We start from the raw sequence: 8721 nt of genomic DNA, 5'->3' as shown, positions 1-8721 counted from the left end.
CCTGCTATTAGCAATTTTTAATTTTGTCCTTACTTTTGGGATGCAAAAATAATATCAAATAAAACCAAATCAATTTATACGTACTCATTTCCTTGAAATGTAAATGTAGGGCTTTCAAAGCTAGAAGTCTGAATTATGGTTCATTAATCTTGCACAAGATTTATAAGGAATCTATAAATCTTTACCACTTCATTGGTTCCCAATCTGTGTAAACTTTGAGGAATTAATTCTGATAGATTTCTTTTGAAGTATATCAAAGCCATTAGTATTTTAATCTAGCTTAAATTCCTATTCTGAGATACAAAAAATAATATTAACTATGGTTCCTAAGTAGGCCTATTCTGTTTTAATATTTTGGCAAGACTGGAAGACCAAATGTTGGGATCAGATGCCTTGTGCTAACTAAACATATGATGAAAAAAATTATCTTTTTACTGTGGGAATACTACATTGCTTCATGTCATGGTTTAAACTCAGAAACCATGCAGCCATTCGCTCACTCCCCACCCCCTTTCTCCCCCTCCTCCCAGAGGGATGGGGAGGAGAATTGAAAGAATGTAACTCCCACGGGTTAAGAACAGTCCAGTAACTGAGGTATAACACAAACCACTGCTGCTACCACCAATAAAAATAATGATAAGGGAAATAACAAGGGAAGAGAATACTCACCACCTGCTGACCTATACCCAGCCCGACCTGAGCAATGATCTAGCCCTTCTGGGTAACTGCCCCCTGTTTATATACTGGGCATGACTTGTTGTGGTATGGAATACCTCTTTGGTTAGTTTGGGTCAGGTGTCCTGTCTCTGCTTCCTCCTGTCTTCCCCTCCTCTCTGGCAGAGCTTGGGACTCAGAAAGTCCTTGGTCAGAGTAAACATTACTGAGCAGCCACTAAAAACATTGGTATTATCAGCGCTGTTCCCAGGCACTGCATCAGCTACTAAGAAGGAGAAAAATGACTGCTACTGCTGAACCCAGGACACTTTGGAGCCTCCCTTGCCAGCGTGTGCCCCTTTTCCTGTGGCTTGCCATGTTTCAGATGAGCAGAGGCTCTTGACCTGGAGTCTGTACCATACCCAAGAAGCAGTAGCTTTGCATGTTCTGCAAGAGGTCCATAGCTCTTTACTTGCCTTTCAAGTTAGCCTGAACTCCATGCCTGTCAGAGAAGAGAGAAAAATAGCATTATATTCAGTTGGAGTGAGATGCAGTTAGGCTTATCATCAGAATAACAGGAAAAGTGCAAAGCCTGGGGGGATGAAGAGAGAGACAATTAACATTGAATGGTGCTATTGTATTTCATCTAAGATGGGCCTGACATTGTGTTTGTGATTGCTTAGTAGAAAAACGTTTCAGATATCTCTCATGTTGATCTACTGCTTGGAATTAGTTTATCCATTTGGAGGGGTAAACTAAGAATTGAGAAAGAAGTGTTCAAGACCAGGTTGGACAAGGCCTTGGGTGATATGATTTAGCGTAAGCTGTCCCTGCCCATGGCAGGGGGGTTGAAACTAGATGATCTTAAGGTCCTTTCCAACCCTAACTATTCTATGATTCTATGATTCTAAGTCTATTAATGTACTTTCTTTATGAATTACTAAACCAGTTCTGATTTACTTCTGAAGATTTCTCTGAAAATATGTAAAAATAGCTGTTCATACATAATAAATCTTATGAAAGTGACTACATAACTTTGTTCTCATGGAAGGAGCCTGTCACAACATGAACCAGTTGCAGTATTATGCATCAAACCACCCTGGTGCAGTGGTAAAGGTATGTAAACAAACAAGTCACCATCAGGTTTGCCAAAACCATGATAGAAAATTATGTAGTGGAATTAAAGACTCCTGTAACATACAGTAATGTTTTTCTTGTAAGAAAGAGACAGGTTGTCATTCACATTTGTCGTTCTAGAACAAAAGAGTTTGGAAGCTAGCAGAATGATTTTTTTCAGTTCTCTATGTCTGTCCTGGGTTCAGCAGTAGCAGTCATGTTTTTTCCTTTGTGTTAACTGGTGCAGTGCTGTGTTTTGACTTCTAGTTCGAGAACAGTGTTGGTGAAGCCGATGTTGTCGGTTGTTGCTAAGTGATGTTTACCCTGACCAAGGACTCTGTGAGGCTCATGCTCTGCCAGGGAGGAGGGGAAGCTGTGAGGAAGCAGAGACGGGGCGCCTGACCCGGGCTAGCCGGGGAGGTATTCCATACCACAGCACGTCATGCCCGGGGTGGAGGGTAACTGGGAGTTACCCGGAAGGACAGGAGCTTCCGGGTGGAACTCGTTTTCTTGGCCGGTGGTATCGTATTCTCTTCCCTTGTTATTTTCCCTTATCATTGTTTTAGCTGATAGTAGCGATGGTGATTTGTTGCTGGACTGTTCTTGTCTCAACCCGTAGGAGTTGCACTCTCTCGATCCTCCTCCCCGTTCCTCCGGGAGTGGGGAAGGGGAGAGCCCCGGTGCAGGGGGGGGGAGACGGACACGGACCTTGATTGTTGTCAGCTCGGCACCACTCACTGGGAGTGAGTGAACAAGTTACCTGACTGGGTTTAAACCACGACAATGTCAAAATCAAAAAGAGTGCAAATGACTTTTATGACAGTATACATATACACTTACATACAAATGATTTTTATGTCAGTATCCTGAATCTACATTTTATCAGCAGTTTGTCACTCTTTCCCTATGTTTCTCATCTTGTTTCATTATATGCAATTATTTCTTAGGTTGATGAGAAATTATTCCTTACTAAACCTTTTCAAGATTATAGTTCATACACACATACTTGCATGAAAAGCACAACATTTATTACCTGCTGGAGAGAGTCCAGCGCAGGGCAACTAAGATGATTAAGGGAGTGGAGCATCTCCCTTATGAGGAAAGACTGAGGGAGCTGGGTCTCTATAGTTTGGAGAAGAGGAGACTGAGGGGTGGCCTCATTAGTGTATATAAATATATAAAGGGGGAGTGTCACGAGGATGGAGCCAGGCTCTACTCAGTGGCAAACAATGATGGGACAAGGGGTAATGGGTACAAACTGGAACACAAGAGGTTCCACTTAAACTTGAGAAGAAACTTCTTCTCAGTGAGGGTGACGGAACACTGGAACAGGCTGCCCAGGGAGGTTGTGGAGTCTCCTTCCCTGGAGACATTCAAAACCCGCCTGGACACATTCCTGTGTAACATTATCTAGGTGTTCCTGCTCTGGCAGGGGGATTGGACTAGATGATCTTTTGAGGTCCCTTCCAGTCTCTAGCATACTGTGGTACTGTGATACAGTATCAACTAATTCAATTCATGAATATCTGATTGCATCACAGAAAAAATATGAATCAGGTTTGGACAAATAGTTTTCCACTCCCATGAGAGCTCAGGGAAATTAATAAACTACCTACACCTATTATAGAGAATACTGCTTTGGTCATCCCAAAACCAAATCCTACCTTGTTAATAAATTCCCAAGGGTAAATTAGCAAGGTATTTGGTAGATGGCCTCATTCCTCAAACAGAGGGTACAGGGACATTCAGAAACAAGAGTTAATTTGAAGTTCATGAGGGAGGTGTGGGTTTTGTGCTTTAAGTTAGACAATTTAAAATAGAAGAAAACAAGTAGAATTAAAGAGCAGAGAATATCAACCTCTCCAAAATGTCTGCTTTATAGAAAGTCGAAGAGGACCACTTATTGAAAGCAGAATTTGAGCTAAATCTCACACTAATGATAATAGTAGGTTTGGCAGACATGATTTACTGGTGGATTCAGGAAATATTTCACAAGACTTCCATTAAATATATATAAGGATCATAAGGATCATGGGAGTATGTGGGAAAGTATTTATAAATTACATCATTATCAATATATAATAAAAACATTTTAACTATAAAATATAACTAACTGCAAATTTAAATAATATAAACACATTGTTCCAGTTTGTACTAAAATGAAAGCGATTGCAATAGGAAGATATTTTCATTGTCTTTCACTTTTTAAATATTTTTATGATACATTCTCACTTATTCTATTAAAAGACACTTCAGAGGCAGTCTATTTGTCAGCTTTCCCCCCAGAAAAAAAACTGCAAATTGTAGTAGGAAGTTTTATTGTCACTCCACTGACTTTGCTACTAGTGATGCTAAACAATATAAACCACCAGCCCTTCCATCCTAGGCAATTAGCCAGTATGTGGATCCTTCTTCATTGATTGCCAAAATAAAGATAGTTTACTGTATGGTTCTGATGTTTCACGGGAATAGTTTGGGGTTTTTAATCATCTGGCCTTTCTCACGGTGTGTTGGGAACAAGTAGAGAGGACATCTTACATGTTAAGATTCCCAGATTTGAGTTTTCTGTAACTATATTGGCCAATGGAAAATGTGCTGTTTGGCTTTCTCCCAGGTCCATTCATCACACACCACCCGCTGCCTGCTTGTTGGCCTGCTGCTTCCCTTGCACAGCTGCAGCCACTCAAACCATGGGGATCCCATGTTTGCCTTTGCTTTTCCAGCTAGCATTTTCACACTCTCAGCTTAGCTTCTGACTAGCCTTTTCAAGCAGCACCTTGCTGTGGATGGTGGCAGCCCACTGTTTCATCATTTAATTGGCACTTAAGAGAGATTTAATTCCTCCTTCTGTTTCATCTGAATGAAGGGTGATGAGCAAGTCTCCACTGAGATATCACTATGTAAGGATCAAACTGAGTGGCAGCCAGTAACATAACTGACAAAAAAAAAAAACAAAAGAAAAAAACAAGCAAGATTAATGTGAGGGATAATGAGATGAAGAAATGAAAAGCATGTGTATTGGGTTTGCAATTGTGCCTCTGAGATATATTTATGTCTGCATGTATATGTATGAATAGCTGGTAGACACACATACCAAATTGTCTAACAGGAGAGATCAGAGACTGAGGTGTCTAAATTTCTTGTTGCTTGAGATTTCCAAATTGCAGATACACTTTGTTTGCTGACCCACTGAAGCACACAAGAAATCTTTATCTTATTGGATCAGAATGGAAAACAAGTCACTGCTTTTCAGGACTATGCCTCCTCAGTTTCCTTTAATCTAGCTAAAATACCCTAATTGATGAGTGATAGCAGGATGTGATCTTACCGCTTTGTTATAGAAGATGAGAGGAAGAAAGTGACATTGGCTCTAGCATTTAGAGTAAAAAGCAGAGACTGATATATAGAAGACATCTTGTTTGAAGTCAGATTCCACACATGGACTAGGCAGAGACTATTTTCTGGTTTTCATGTCATTATCCCTAAAGGATCCTCATATCTCCAGCAGGAATTCTGTGGCAACAATAAGATTTGGGGGTTAATAGTGTATTATCTATCTGTGTGATTCTCATAAAATACACATAAGTTTGAAACAGTCATCCAAGCTAGGTGTAACTCTTGAAGAAAAGAAGTGGTGACATAATCCAGAAACATACCTGCAGAACAATTATAGAACTTTCTCATTAAACATTTTCACATTAATACCTTTTTATTATTTTAAATTCCTTATAGATAAACTTTAGCTTAATATATTAGGATATATTTTACATTAATTAATATGCTAACAATTTAATTATTTGCATATTGTTCTTTTGACACTGGGCATATAAAACATTAAAAGACATATGATGAACCGACACATGAGCTTCTTCCATGGCACATGGCTTGTCCCCATAAATCCCACTGGTTCACACTTCTGGTTCTCTTCCTGAGTGATAGAACTGGCTTTTTGTGGGGACCTGGGAGGACAGGCACCTATAGATCCATGAAGTACTCCCTGAGGATCAACACACCTAGAGAGAAAAGGTGAGTGGCAGCATACTGTGGCTGCAGGCATCGATACTTCCCACCCTTAGCGCCCTTTTACAACCACAAACCAAAACCACAGCCATCAGTGTCTCCCACCTGGAGCATACAAGGCATCTGAAGCATACAAGGACCATTCCTGAGCATGCACCAAATCTGGATTTAAGTAATTTTTTGAGCACATTTCCATACAAGCCTGGCAAAGTGTAGAGCCATGGTACTACTCAGAGTGTTATGTGGTAAAGGAGGAATACATGCTACTAGCTCAGGGGATCCATCCTGTTGCTGATATGGAACAAGGTAACTGAATGTAAGGCAGCTTTTGAGAAGACCTCTTCCTTTCCCTCCTTCAGTTTATTTGAAACAAAAATTTAGTTGAACTGTGACTGAGGTAGCTGCTTTGTAGCTAGAACCTCAGAAGAGCCTTCATGTTTCAAATTACGTTCTATGCCTATTTACAATGTCACTCACGTTCAGATGTTTCTTAGAGAAGACATTTATTTTGATCATAATATTATCAACTGCTCACGGAAGGAATACTTATTTAAGTTTTTGGGATTTCAGAGAGAAAATATAAAGAATCAACGTCTTAGTAATACGAAAACTTTCTCCCAATATGTGGGGAATGACAATTGCATCTTTTGTCATAAAAATGCAAATGTTCTAAAGCCACAATGTTTTACTGTAGTGTTATAATATTTAGGCAGTATTTTAATTCTGGAACTTTGGGTTCAGTAAAGTTAATGAGCAGGTATAGGACTCTCCCTCTCCCCCTTTCCCAAGTCTTTTTTTTACTTCAGCTGAGCTGGCAATACAGAAGGAGCTAGATTCTGTCCCTAGAAGGTATCATTCTGTGTTGGAAAATGGATTGGAGGATAATCTTGGAGATATATAGGAAAGTTCTGATATTTTTTGGTGTTTGGGTACACCAAATGCTTAGTCTATGTGTTGATTAAGGAATCCAAACTCAGGTTTTATGAGGTTTTTGATTTCCATTTTGTATGGATCCATCCATTTGAGCAGCCACTAGAGGTTAGTCTCTGGACTAAGATGATTTTCACGAGGGAACAAATCCAGAGCTGTAAAATATCAGTGCCCTCTCTGTCACGGAACAAAATAGGCAGAATTCTTCTTAACATCTTTGCTGGTATTCAGTTGTAGGCAGCAGTGGTAGGCAACACTGAAGTTGAACGGATAGTTTTGAGGTTAGCTGTAGGGCTGCTTTTAAATCAACAGTATACCTACCCACTGCAAACTAGGCCCCACAGCTCTCTGGCAGGATTACTTGTGTTTTTAACCTTAAATGGAGCTATGAGCATGCAAGCATTCATATATAGGATGTTCAGGTACTATAATAATGGGGAATACATATACCTTTATAAAAAGTAAGATAAATGCACTTATAAAGCAACAGGACACTGAAGAATAAGATGTAGAAGCAAAGTGAACAACAACAAAGTCTTCTGTTGCCTGTTTTCCTCCATAAAAAAACAATACTGCTGAAGCTATGCTGACTTGTGTTGTCTATTACAGCAATTGCAGTTGAGAAATATTTAGCAAGAGCAAGCCACAAATGCACAGCCATAAGTATAAATACCACCAGAGTAAACAGAAAGCTCAAGTGTTGTTTAATAGCATGTCTCCAGACAGACAGCTTTCATAACTGACTAGCTTGGTTTCCCTGTTATTGGATTTCTGTCCAAGAAATATTACACCACTAAAACAGTTATGCTGAGTTTTGCCTGACTAAAAGACCGTTACACACTGGGATGGAATCCGTTCTCTATCCCTTGGAAATATTTTGTTTCATATATGTGAGAATATCATGTTAAAATTACTGTATAAGCAATGTTTGTTGGTTTAGCTGAACAGCAAAGTGGGGTTTTTTTGTTGTTGTCATAGAATCGTAGAATGGTTAGGGTTGGAAAGGACCTTAAGATCATCAAGTTCCAACCCCCAGAAGAAGCATTTTCAGTGAAATAACCTGGGGGTTTAGATTAAAATTATCAATTAAAAAAAAAATTGATTTAAATGACAGTAACTTATACTAATACAGTATTATTTCCATAGTTTATGTTAATTCTATATTGATATATTTGTATTTTGACTTTATAAAAGATATTTACACTGTGATTTGTGCAATGTTACCTCTTTTATAATGAAAGAATCAAAATAACCAACACTGCACAGATTCCTCCCAATAACATCTCTGGAATTTACTCATATTCCAAGTGTAGAAACTAAAGTACAGCATCACCAAATAATCTATGTAATACAGACTTCAGAGTTTGAGAATGTATGTGTTCATGGGGCATAAAAATATTCACTAATGGTCTTTGGCAATTTTTGTTTAAACAAATGTTGTATTCATAGGGTTAGAAAATATCCAAGTTCTTTACATAAATTGTTTTAAAAAAAACAATATGCAGCTCTAATAATGCTAGAATTGTTTACCGCAGCCAGCTATCTATTAACATTGCAATTAATTTTGTCAAGACACTTCAAATTCATGTCTGAATATCTGACATAAAAGCAAGACAACACGTCATTTTGCATGCAATGCAAATTAAATAATATGTTTTAAACCTTCATTATTTCATATTAAAAATGAAGCTTAAGTACTGTCTTGTTTACAGCCTGGAATCAATTTTCCTCCTGCTGATAACCGGTAATGGGAACCATTTGTGAAGAGTGCTAATGAAATCACATGGGGGCTCCCAAGAATGAGGGCAAAGAGCTGATAGTTTGCTTTGACTGTAGCTTGATTGGTTCTGCACAACAACAAGAGAGAAAAAAGACAAAACAAAATAAATAAAAAAGGGAAAAAAAAAAGCAAATTAATCTCTTGCTAGGCAGAAGGTCATAGGCACCTCTGTAAGGGGAGAGGATGTATGCAGTGAAAGGATGGGATTCTATCCATATAGT

The sequence above is a fragment of the Pezoporus flaviventris genome, unplaced genomic scaffold (assembly GCF_033815535.1).
Source record: "Pezoporus flaviventris isolate CSIRO_AGI_PZ_B2104156 unplaced genomic scaffold, CSIRO_AGI_Pfla_v1 ptg000007l, whole genome shotgun sequence".
NCBI classification, from domain to species: Eukaryota; Metazoa; Chordata; class Aves; order Psittaciformes; family Psittacidae; genus Pezoporus; species Pezoporus flaviventris.
The sequence above is the reverse complement of the archived record's forward strand: the minus strand, read 5'-3'. Positions refer to the sequence as shown.